The following is a 13484-nucleotide window of genomic DNA, read 5'->3' as shown; positions in this document are numbered from 1 at the left end:
GGTAAATTACATTTACTTCAGACTAGGGCAGAACCAACCAAGGTAGGGTAAATTAATCTCAGCAAAAAGGAATTACTTCTGCCATTAGTTTTTAGTTCTGTTTTAAATTAATGATGTTTTTTTTGAACTAAGGGATGATAACTGAAGCACTATGTGTGATTACATGGCTCTACTCACCATGAGAACACGCATAATAATCCTGTCCAATTATATAGTGACTCAAACTCAAACTTACTTAAAAGAAATGTGCTTCATATACACCATGGAATACTATGCAGCCATAAAACACGATGAGTTCGTGTCCTTTGTAGGGACATAGATGAATCTGGAAGCCATCATTCTCAGCAAACTGACACAAGAACAGAAAATCAAACACCGCATGTTCTCACTCGTAGGAGGGTGTTGAACAACAAGAACACATGGACACATGGAGGGGAGCATCACACACTGGGGGCAGTTGCAGGGGGGCTAGTGGAGGGACAGCGGGGGGTGGGGACGGATAACGTGGGGAGGAATGCCAGATATACATGATGGGGGGATGGAGGCAGGAAACCACTTTGCCATGTATGTACCTATGCAACAACCCTGCATGATCTGCACAGGTACCCTAGAACCTAAAGTACAATTAAAAAAAAAAAAAGATAGAAATGTGCTTAATAGCCTGCACTGTCCCACCTAAAATGGTTTGTTGGTAGCCTGGGAGCAGTTCAGTGCTCCCCATCACAGCTGGGGCTTGACCCTGAGGCCTGCCCTCAGCTCCCCAGGACTCAGCACACTGCCCAGGGCTATGGAGATGAGACTTCTGGCCTGATTTCAAATAGTGCCATGGGAGGCAGGAGCCCTGCCCTTAGTGAGACCAGACCAGGAAGGGTGAGGTCTGATAGCTGCGGTTTCTGCTGCAGGGAGTCCTGAGGTCCTGAACACCAGGAACGCAGGGCGGTGTGGATGACTTGGGAGGAGCCTAGCTGGTTGGGTCTGTTGCTAGGGCTGGATGCTGGAGGGACACCCACAGGGTTGGGAGAGTGTGAGCTGGCAATCATCAGGGCTACCTGCTGGGCTAAGCATCCTGGCTGCTCCTCCTCCTGAAGCAACTCTGTGGCGCAAGAAAGGCAACCATGCTGCACCCTAGAGGGTTGTCCCAGTGGCCTGAGAGCTGTCCCTAGACCCCCGCCAAAGTTGACACTTGCACCTGCCTTGGAGAGCCTGGTCACAGACTTGCCAGACCCAGCCCTGCCCAGCTCTGCTGCCTCCAGTCAGGCTGGTGGCAGAGTGCAGGACGGGATCCCTGGGAATTCCGCCCATGGCCAGGGAAACCCTGGTATTTCCCCACATCAACAAAGGCCAAGAATTCCACTGCTATTATTGCAACTGCCTCTCAACTGCAAGCGCCACCTATTGGCTTGTCGGGTGAACTGCATAAATCCATAAAGTCCTGCTGATAGAAGTGCACAGAGGTAGGGGATGAGATAAGCCTCCTGAAACCTCCACCTCCCCATTTCTCTGTAGGAGACAGTGAGCCTGATCACAGGCCCTGAACACTGTTACTACAACCTACAAACAGCTAACATTTGAGGAAACCACTACACTAAAGCTGTCTATAACCAGGTAATTCATAAGAGCCTTGGTCCCCTAAAAGTACAGAGAAGCGAAGCCAAGCTAAAGGAACTTAACCAACATACAGAATAGTCATATCCTCAAGGTGGGGGAGAGAAGAAAAAAATCCTACCAAATGAAGGTAAAATAAAAAATAAGTAACAGTTTCCACAGATGAGAAGAAACCAACACAAAAACTCCAGCTCCACGAAGAAACAATGTTGGGACATCCACATTAGCCCTCTAGCAACGGCTCCTAACCACAAGGAAAACCTTGAAATGACAGATAAAGAATTCAAGATATGGAGTATAAGGAAACTCAGTCAGACCCAAGAGGAAGTTGAAAACCAATACAAAAAAACCAGAAGAGTAATTCTGAAAAAGAATATACATATATGTATTTTAAAAAACAAGCAACTTATGGAAATAAAGTCACTGAAGGAATTTTAAGAAACAGTTGAAAGCTTCAACAATAGAGAAGAAATTCCCTACTCAACAACAGAGAATTCTATTCTCAACAATAGAGAGAGAAATTCTGTCAAGGAGACTTGAAGACTAGTCTTTCAAATAACCCAGATAAGAAGAAAAAATAAATTTTTGTTAAAAAAATAAAGTCTTTGAGAAATGTGAGATTATTTAAAGCAACCAAACCTAGGACTTATAGGTATTCCTAAAGGAGAAAAAAACAAAATAAGTTTGGAAACATATTTGAAGGAATAATTCAGGAAAATTTCCCCAAAGTTGCTAGAGATGTAGATATGCAGATATAAGAAATTCAGAGAACCTATGAGAGATACTATAGAAGATGCACACTCCCCAAAGAATACAGTCATCAGATTAATTCAAGGTCAACGTCAAAAAACAAATCTTAAAAGCAGCTAGACAGAAGTTTCAAATCACCCATAATGGAAATCCCATTAGACTAAGAGTGGACTTCTCAGCAGAAACCTTACAAGTCAGAAGAGACTGGGGGTCTATTTTTAGCCTCTTTTAAAAAGAAATACAAGTCAAAACTTTTGTATTCTGCCAAACTAAGCTTCAAAAATGAAGGAGAAATAAAGTGTTTCCCAGATAAGCCAGTACTGAGGGAATTTGTCACTTCTAGACAAATTCTATTAAAAAAATTCTCAAAGGAGTTATGAACATGGAAACAAAAGGATGATACTCACCATCATAACAGCACACATAAGTAGACAAAGCTCACAGATTGTATAAAGCACTTACACAACTGAGACTATAAATAAACCAGCTAACAACACTGTGACAAGAATAAAACTTTAAATACCAATATTAACCTTGAACACAAATGGTCTAAGTGTTCCACTTAAAAGACATGGACTGGCAAGCTGGATAAAAACCAAGACCCAGTCATCTGCTGTCTACAGGAGACCCACCTAATGGCTAAAGACACCTACAGACTCAAAGTAAATGGGTGAAAAAAAAGACAATGAAGGGCATTATATAACAAGAATGCATTCAATACAGGAGGACTTAACTTCTGGAAATATGTGTGCAAACACCAAAGCACCCACATCCACAAGACAAGTACTACTACAGCAAAAAGAAGAGAATGACAGCAATACAATAACAGTGGGGGACTACAACACCCCACTGACAACACTAGACAGGTAGCTGAGGCAGAAAGTCAACAAAGAAACTCTGGACTTAAGCTAGACCTTACCAAACAGAAATAATGAACATTTATAGAAGATGCTACTAAGCACCAGCAGAATACACATTTTTCTCATCTGCACATGAAACAAAACTGACCAGATGTTTTGCCATAAAGCACATTTCAATAAATTTTTTTAAAAATCAAAATCATATCAAGTATATTCTGGGACCACAGTGTAATAAAATTAAAAATCAATACCATAAGGAACTCTCAAAACTATACAAATACATGAAAACTAAAAAATGTGCTCCTGAATGACTTTTGGGTAAACAATAAACTTAAGGTAGAAAAAACTTTTTTTTAATGAATGAAAATAGAGACACAACATATCAACACCTCTGGAATACAGCAAAAGTAGTGCTAAGAAGAAAGTTTATAGTGTTAAACATCTACATCAAAAAGACAGAAAGTTCTCAAATTAACAACCTTAATGTCACACCTCAAGGAACTAAAAAAAAAAAAAAAGAACAAAACACAAAGCTAGCAGAAGAAATAAAACAAAGATCAGAGCACAACTAAGTGTACAAAACAACAACAACAAAAAACACCACAAAGGGTCAATGAAATAAAAAGTTGGTTCTTTGAAAGGATAAATAAAATTGATAGCTAGCAAGTTTAACCAAGAACAAAAGAAGATTGCAATGAGCACAATTAGAAATGAAAAAGGTGACATTACAACCGATACCACAGAAATGCAAAAGATCATCACAGATTATTATGAACATTTCTATCCACACAAACTAAAAAATCTAGAGGAAATGGATAAATTCCTAGAAACATACAACTTCCTGAGACTGAATCAGGAAGAAATAGAAATCCTAAATAGACCAGTAGGGGTAACAACATTGAATCAATAATTTAAAAAAAATCTTCCAATTAAAAAAGAAAAGCCCAGATCCACAGCTAATTTTTGTTTTTTTGACAGAGTCTCACTCTGTCTCCCAGGCTGGAGTGCAGTGGTGCGATCTTGGCTCACTGCAACCTCTGCCTCCTGGGTTCAAGCAATTCTCCTGCCTCAGTCTACCAAGTAGCTGGGACTACAGGCACATGCCACCACACCTGGTTAATTTTTCTATTTTCTAGGAGAGATAGTAGAGACAGGGTTTTGCCATCTTGGCCAGGCTGGTCTCGAACTCATGATCTCAAGTAGTCTACCTGCCTCAGACTCCCAAATTGCTGGGATTACAGGCTTGAGCCACTGCACCTGTCTCCACAGCCAAATTTTAACAGCCATACAAACAAGAGGTGGTCCCAATCTTACAGAAACTATTCTAAAAATTTGAGAAGAAATTCCTCCCTAACTAATTCTACAAAACTAGTATCATCCTGATACCAAAATCAGGCAAGGACACAACAAAGAAAGATTACTACAGGCCAACATCACTTATAAACATAGATGGCAAAATCCTCAACAAAATACTAGCAAGCCAAATCTGACCATACATTAAAAAGATAATACGTCATGATCAAGCAGATTTAATTCCAGGGATGCAAGGATAGTTTGACATTGGCAGATCAATAAATGTGATTCATCACATAAACAGAACTGAAAACAAAAACCATATGATCCTCTAAATAGATGCAGAAACAGGATTCAGTAAAATATAACATCCCTTCATGAAGAAAACTCTCAACAAACTAGGCCATGAAAGAACATAACCCCAAAGAATTACAGCCATACAGGACACACCCGCAGCCACTATAATACTGAATAGGGAAGAGTTGAAAGCATTTCCCCTCAAGAACTGGAATAAGATAAGAATGTCCCCACTCTCACCACTACTACTCAACATAGTACTGGAAATCCTAACCAGAGCAATCAGGCAAGAGAAAGAGACAAAAGGTATACATGTGGGAAAAGAGAAAGTCAAATTTTCTGTGTTCATTGATAGCATGATTTATTTATTTATTTACTTATTTTGAGGCAGGGTCTAGCTCTTTCACTTAGGCTGGAATGCAGTGGTGTGATCTCAGCTCATGGCAACCTCCATCTCCTGAGCTCAAGCGATCCTCCCACCTCACCTTCCCAAGTAGCTGGGACTACAGGCATGTGCCACACACCCAGCTAATTTGTTCTGTACCTTTTTCTAGAGATGAGATCTCACTACATTGTCCAGGCTGGTCTCAAACTCCTGGACTCAAGCGTGAGCCACCCACCTCAACTTCCAAAGTGCTGGGATTACATGTGTGAGCCACCACACTCAGTGATGACATAATCTTCTATTTAGAAAACCCTAAAGACACCTCCAAGACTCCTAGACTTGATAAACGACTTCAGTAAAGTTTCAGAATACAAAATCAGCATATAAAAATCATTAGCCCTTCTATACAACAATAATTTTCAAGCTGAGAATGAAATCAAGAACTCAATCCTGTTTAAAACAGCCACACACACACAACATACACACACACAATATCTAGGAATACATCTAACCAAAGAGGTGAAAGATCTCTACAAGGAAAACTACAAAATCCTGATGAAAGGAATCACAGATGGCACAAACAAATGGAAAGACATCCCATGCTCATGGATTGGAAGAATCAGTAACATTAAAATTACCATGACTATCCCCAAAGCAATCTACAGTTTCAACATAATTTCTATCACATTTCAAATATCATTCTTCACAGAATTAGAAAAAAAAGATTGTAACATTCATGTGGAACAAAACAAAAAGAGCTTGAATAGCCAAAGCAATCCTAAGCAAAAAGAACAAAGCCAGAGGTATTATATTACTTGACTTCAAATTATATCACTGAAGGAACTAAAACAGCATGATACTGGTACAAAAACAGACATACAAATCAACGGAATGGAATAAAGAACACAGAAATAAAGCCACATACCTACAATCAACTGATCTTTAGCCAAGTTGACAAAAATAAACAATGGGAAAAGGACGCTATTCAATAAATGGTGCTGGGAAAATTGGCTATCTCTATGAACATCTCTAACCACACAAACTGAAAAATCTACAGGAAATTCTAGTCATATGCAGAACAATGAAACTGGGCCCCTGTCTGTTACCATGTATAAAAATTAACTCAAGATGGATTAAAGACTTAAATGTAAGACTTGAAAGTATAAAAGGCATAGAAGAAAACCTAGGAAAAAAACTTTGGACTTTGGCCTAGGCAAAGAATTTATGACTAAGCCCCCAAAAGCAATGCAGCAAGAATAAAAATAGACAAATGGGACTTAATTAAACTAAAAAGATTCTGTGCAGTAAATAGACAACATAGAGAATGGGAGAAAATATTTGCAAATTATGCTTCCAACAAAGAACTAATACCCAGAATCTACAACAAACTCAAGCAACTCAGCCAGAAAAAAACAACCAATCCCATTAAAAAATGGGCAAAGAGCATGAACAGACGTTTCTCAAAAGAAGACATACAAGTGGCCAATAAACACATAAAGAGATGCTCAACATCACTAGTCATCAGAAAAATGCAAATTAAAACCACAATGAGATATCTTATACCACTCAGAATGGCTATCACTAAAAAGTTAAAAAAAAACAAAAAACCCACAAAAGATGTTGACATAGATGTGGAGAAAAGAGAAACCAAATACACTGTTGGTAGGAATGTAAATTAGTACAACCTATATGGAAAACAGTATGGAGATTTCCCAAGGAAATAAAAATAGAATTACCATTCAACCCAGTAATCCCACTACTGGGCATCTACCCAAAGGAAAAGACATCATTATATCAAAAAGACATGTATCCGTATGTTTATCACAGCACTATTCACAATAGCAAAGGCACAGAATCAACCTAAGTATCTCTTGACAGTATATTGTATTTAAAAAGTGGTAATATGCACCACGGAATAGTATGTAATCATAAAAAAGAATGAAATCATGTCCTTTGCAGCAACATGGGTGGAGCTGGAGGCCATTATCTTAAGTGAAGTAACTCAGAAACAAAAAAGTAAATACTACACATTATCGCTTACAAGTGGGCGGTAAACAAAAGGTACACATAAACATAAAGATGGAAATAACAGACACTGGGGACTCCAGAATGGAGGAGGATGGAAGGAAGAGGCGAAGGTTTTAAAAATTACCTATTGGGTACAATCTTCACTATTTCGGTGAGTACAGTAGAAACCTAAACCTCACCATTATGCAATATATCCATGTAACAAATTCACACGTGTACCCACAAGTCTGAAATTTAAAAATAAACAAGTGTTTAAAGTCTGCTTTACAATCAATAGCTTTCAAGTTTTCAGTGAGAATCAAAAAGATGTTAAGATGTTGTCTTTACAAACCCTTTTTTCTAAAGGAGATAAAGTTCTAGAAATAACTAAAAAGAGTTCTTGAAAGTCGACCACGTTTTTCGGAGACCCTAATGGGACTTTTCGCAGAGAACAGGTCTCACTGGCTAAGTGAGTGGACAGTAAGATTCGAAGCAGTAGCTTCTACCCTGGTTTTATACCAAGTAGACAGGCCTATTTGGAAGAATCAGTTTTGATGTGCTCATCTGCATTTTTTTTAATCTTTTCTAAAATGGATATGCATAGCCTGTTATTTTGAAAAACATATTTTTATAAAATAGGATCATTTTGTCAAAACTAAAATTTAAAATGACTTTAAAAAAATCTCCCTTGGTGGATTAAAGGGGAGTAGTGCTAAGAAAGTATGGCATGAAAGAACCCCAGTACCAGTGTCCCTGCGGGGGTCATCTCCAGAAAGGTTTAAGCTGGGCTGAGCGTTCAACCTCAGTGTCTTCCCAAACAGGGGCAGGGCTCTCTTGGACCTACTGTCCTTTGGGGCTCAGATTCCAGCAGGGATAGAGTTAGCTTGCTTTATAGTCAGCTAGAGATTTGTTTTCAGACATGACTCCTTGTTGGGTATGTTTTTTGGATCTAAATGTTGGAGATCCCCAAATGGGCTACATGCCATAATTTGAATTCCTGCTTTAACTGTGTGGTCATGACAGAGGCAGACCCAGCAGGCACAGAGGGACATGTTGGAGGAATGGCTGCCCCCTTCAAGCATCAGATGACAACCTGGAGGAAGCTTGTGGTACATGTGGAGACACCATGACACCACATTAGGTTTGCTGCGAGTGCTGTGCCCCTCCACCCTGCTCTCTAGAAGGTGCTGAACTTCAAAAGCATGCTATAACCCACCACTGTATTTTACTAAGAATTAGAATTTATGCATTTTCCCTTGAGTCAGACATTGCTACAAAACTTGACCATAAAGAGAATTTCACCTTTCCTCTCAAACCTACGAGAAGAGCCAGCATTCTCTCTCTTCTCCCTCTAGCTTATTTGCCACCCAAAATCATCTCACATTTAAAATCTTCCTTTTCTTCTGACATCTCACTGACCTCATCCATGATATCTAGGAGTATGGGCTCAAGGTTTTCCTAAATTGGAATTAACTTTGGGACTCTTGCCTTAACCTGTTCCTTGTACATAGTTCACAGCATTTGAACTGTTTTTCCTGTAGATGGACAGAAGGTCTATGTGGTGATTACAGGCAAGGCGGGGCCTCTGTGGCCTTCCATCCTCAGCTTTGCCAGGTCCCAACCCTATGGAGCTGAGCACAGAAAGGCAGGCTGCAGTACCTGGAGGCTCAGTTCCTCACATGTGACACACACACGGCACCAGCTCCTCTGCAGAGCGAGTCACGCAGGCTCGTCGGAACGTAGTCCTGCTGCCAATCCAGTGAGTGTCTATCACTGTTGCTGGGAACATTTTTTGTCTTTCTTCCTCTCCTAAGCTCCTGGACAGAGGGTTACATCTTGCTCACTCTTCCTCGCTCTTGCTCGCTCTGCACTACCTGTTCATCCGTTCGGTGAATGAATGCTAGGAAAGAGTTGCTTGTATCACTTCTACTATGATTGAATTTTATACTCATCAAAAAGACGGGGGCTGTGGCCTTCATTCAAACCCACAGCTTCTTCCACTCTCAGCCTCTCAGCCAAAACGTTTTGCTGGTGACTGTTCAAGTCTTCCATTCAGCGTTGCACCAAGATGTCCCTATCTGAATGGCTTTCCTCTAGTTTCCACGGTAAGGGAAGGAGGAGGTGAGGGTTGCTGGAGTGTGCAGAGGGCACGCAAGTCTCCCCAAAGGGCATCCTAAAAGCTCTGGCACCAGTGTAACGAGAACACACTCATGAGAGCTGTGAAGGGCAGTACATTTAGAACAGATAAGGGAAAGGACTTTCTGCAGGGCAGAGGCCACTTGGGGGCACTCACTTTCCTGTGTAATGACAATGATAGCAGCTGAGGGCTGCAGCCACTCATGGTCTTTGCAGCTGTGCAAAGTTGGGAGGGGTGGAACTACGAGTTCCAGACATACAGACAAGGCAGACCATCACAAACACAAACACGTGGGCAGCTGCAGGGCTGGAGTCCACTCCTGCTGCCCCCGACGTCCCTGTGGCAGGACAGTCAGCTGGTGACACTGGTGAGAGTAGGCACTGGGGACTGCCGGTGGTGACAGCCTTCTCTTGGGCTGATGCTCAGCAGCCTGAGGATTTACTGTGAGTGAGCTCAGTGTGTCTACAGACTGGCGCCGAGGAGGCAGGGGCATGGGAAGACTCAACCTGGCCAGTGGCAGAGTACCAGGAAGGCTGCGAAACCCACTGCTGCTCGCCTGAGGAGCACGGGGTGGGGAAAAGGTGAGGAGTTCTGTGGCAGTGATAGGGGCTCTGCACAGAGGCTCCAAAATCTGTCTGTGCCCTAGCTTGCTGTGTGCCTGGGAGTTTTCTTTACTAGCTGGTCTGGGTCCTGTTGCACTGCACTTGCTGTCCCCTCTTCTAGAGCTGCAGAGGCCTAAGCAGGAGGCAGAGACTAGCAGGAGAAACTGGAGAGTATACAGCAGGGAGAGGCAGGACAAAGGGCCATGCGCTCAGAACCAGGGGACCAGAACAGCCAACCAAAGAGGACGCGGGCTCGGAAACTTACACACACACACACACTCACAAATATGCACATATGCATACAAATACACACATGCACACACACATGCTGTATACCCCACACATATGCAAACACACACACATATACACACAAATGATACACACATACATATGCACACATACACATGCTTCATACATACATACACATACATATACACATAAATATATATACACATACATACAGGTCGAGTATCGCTAATCTAAAAATACGAAATGCAAAAAGCTCTAAAATCTGACACTTTTTGAATGCTGACATGATACTCAAAGGAAATGCTCACTGGAGCATTCTGGATTTTCGGATTGGGATACTCAACTGGTTAGTGTACTGCAAACATTTCAAAATCAGAAAATAATCTCAATTCTGAAACAGTTCTGGTGCCAAGCATTTCAGATAAGGAATACTTAATCCTTATACTCCTACACACACACACACATGCAGAGACACATACATACATTAGTTTTCTATGCTAAATGTAATGTGTTCATTGTAACAAATGTGGAAACTAAATAAGAAACAAAACAAAAAATAGTAACTGACATTTCTTCAAGCAGAATGCCTACTCAAGGATGTACAATGACAGACACACCAGGCAAGAATCATCACGACAGGACAGCACCAGGCAACGGACATCTGCAGAGAGCAGAGAGTCGACACAGTCTCAAATCATCTTCCTTCAAACAACTTCCTAAGTACAAAAGGAAAATACAGGTGACCTTTGGACAACACAGGTTTGAACCATGAGAGGCCAGTTATAAGCATTTCTTTTTTCAACCAGACACAGATGGAAAATACAGTCTTGATGGGATTTGAAACCTGCATATATGGAAAGCCAGCTTTTTGTATATGTGGCTTCCCGGGGCTGACTGCAGGACTTGACTATGAGCGGATTAGGGTACACGCAGGGGGTCCTGTAACCAATGCCCCTCGTCCCCTGAGGAAAGACTATAGTAACTTAACAATGCAAACCTTCAGTGACAACACCATAATCAAGTCGTAAAGATCAGCATCAGCAAAAACTGGACCAGCCAACATCATCATGGCTGTAGAAGGCCACCTCTTGTCTGTGGACCAGATGGGATGCCAAGGAAACACCACACAAACCAAAGTAGCCCTTCAAGAAATCCCATCCATCACGAGAGGTGTGGAAAGGCTGAGAAATGCGCTGTACTAAGGGAAACTAAAGAAGTCTTAAAATGATTGCGACTGGTTCCTGAACCAGAATAAAAGAATAACATAAAGGAGGTTTATGTGAACAATCAGGGAAACCTGAATGAGGTCTGTAGATTCAACCCTGCATCTTCTTAAGGTTAAACATCCTGACTTTGGTAACTTTACTGTGCTATGTAATTGCATAACCCTGCCTTTAGTCAATAGACTCTGAGGTATTTAGGAGTAAAGAGACTTGATACCTACAAATGAGTCTCAAATGGTCCAGAGAAAAGAATGACGGTATGTGTACATATAAATGTATATATGTGAATATATGTATCTCTACATATGTACGGGACAATGGAAATGCTTCAAAATGTGGGAAAGATATTAACAATTGGGGAATCAGGGTAAAGAACATATGAGAGTTCTTTGCTCTATTACTACAACTTCTCTATATGTTTGAAATTTTTTCAAAATAAAAGTTTAAAGAAACACACACGTGTGAAAATAACGACCTGTGGCTCTCCTCTCATCACTCAGCATCTCAGTAGTGTCTTTTCCCATAGCAACGATGACCCCAGAATGGGAAGTTACACAGTGGAAAGCATGGGGGCCCTTGTTTCAGGGCTATCTTCACCAGGAGCATCTCTGTTCCTTTTCCATTCAACAGCTGTCTTCATGATCCCAGATGTTTTAAGATCCAAAATACCTAGCCAGTGTGGCTCAGTCACAGCTGAGGAGGTCAACTGGTTCAACAAAATCTCCCAGGTGTCCAGGTGGGGTTCCATGAGTCCAGCCCCTGGAACTGGGTCCCTACAGGTGTGTGTGCACCTGCCCAGCGAGGTCCCACAAGCCGGCCATCACAGGGTCCCCTTGTCCATGCCCGAGCTCTTTATTTGGTGGCTATGCAATGGCCGAGCTCGGGCCCACAGACAGGGAAAGGACACGGCACCAGCCCCCACTGCCTTCTCCCCACCTCTTGTATCGGCAGGTCACCCCAACCAAAAGCAGCCCACCAGCAAGCTGAATCGCATGTAGTATAATCAGACTACTTTTACAGTAATGAATTGTTTTTATCAGGACAACTTCTCCTTCATGTCTTATTTCAAATCCTGTCACTGACTGGTGGTCACTCCGTTACAGAAAAACTCTCGCCTGAGCCCTTCAGTAAGCAGGACAGGTCTAACTGTGATTTTTTGAGTAGGGAACCTCAGGTAGGCTCTGTAAAGCCTGCCATGCAAGCAGTGCCCTGGATCATAATACCATCCTGGCAAGAGCAGGAAATCAGCTTCTACATAGCCCACTGGGCCACCACCCACCAGCCAGCGGGGCAGGGCTGTCCTGTCTCCTAAGGCCCCACAATCACGAAGGTGAGGGTAGGAGGGTGGGGCACATGCTAGACAACAGAACAATGACAGACAGGTGGATGGGGCTGGGTATGGGATGAGTGGAGTGGCTGGTGAAGGAAGACTGGCAGATTCACTGGAAATTTAGAAAACAACGAAGTTTGAGAAGCTGAGACACACAGCAGGCGCAGAATCTCTAAAACACTACAAAAGGGCTACACTCCCCAGTACCATCTTCATTCTGGATAATGCAGAAAACGGGAGACATGATAAAAATTTCATAAATGGAGCTGTCCCTTAGGTCTATATTTTTATTTAATTACAACATTCAAGAAAATGTATTTGTAGATAAAACTTTCACCCCCAAAATCCTAATTCATCCCCAAAATATATTTGCTATGAATATAGTTTATACTAATAATCTTTATACTGCCTACAACTCATTTTTTTTAAAGTAAGCTTATATACCATTAAAATGAAATTACATAATCACAAAGATACTGATAACTGGGAAAGGAAAACAGAAATTATGGAGATTTCTTTGAAAAAGCAGAACATATTCACTGGCAGCCCTTGGACTCCCGGCCTGCTACTCTTTCAGTACTAAAAACCAAACAATCTAAGCAAAAATCAGCAGTGACCCACAGCAGCTTCCAGCCAGCCACGAGTATATCTTTTGGACTAGCAGGGAAGAAACATGAGCCAAAAACACTGCCGTTTGGGAAGTAACTCCTTTAAAACCTAGCAAACGAAAAGGATCTACTAAGTAC

General features: G+C 41.6%; 1 protein-coding gene and 1 long non-coding RNA gene across 9 annotated transcripts in view; one reads left to right on the top strand and one right to left on the bottom strand.

The window, feature by feature from the left end:
• The window catches only part of GRB10 (growth factor receptor bound protein 10), a 203790-nt gene that overhangs the window by 38863 nt on the left and 151443 nt on the right, over positions 1–13484 (bottom strand). The window lies entirely within an intron of this gene.
• Positions 9704–11882, top strand: LOC110567961 (uncharacterized). The gene is made up of 2 exons (XR_002478293.2): positions 9704–9915; positions 10768–11882. It is a non-coding gene; the product is annotated as an uncharacterized LOC110567961 (long non-coding RNA).

The sequence above is a fragment of the Aotus nancymaae genome, unplaced genomic scaffold (assembly GCF_030222135.1).
Source record: "Aotus nancymaae isolate 86718 unplaced genomic scaffold, 86718_ANA_hifiasm-v0.15.2.pri h1tg000065l, whole genome shotgun sequence".
NCBI classification, from domain to species: Eukaryota; Metazoa; Chordata; class Mammalia; order Primates; family Aotidae; genus Aotus; species Aotus nancymaae.
Note: the sequence above shows the minus strand (reverse complement) of the source record. Positions and strands in the feature narration are given on the sequence as shown.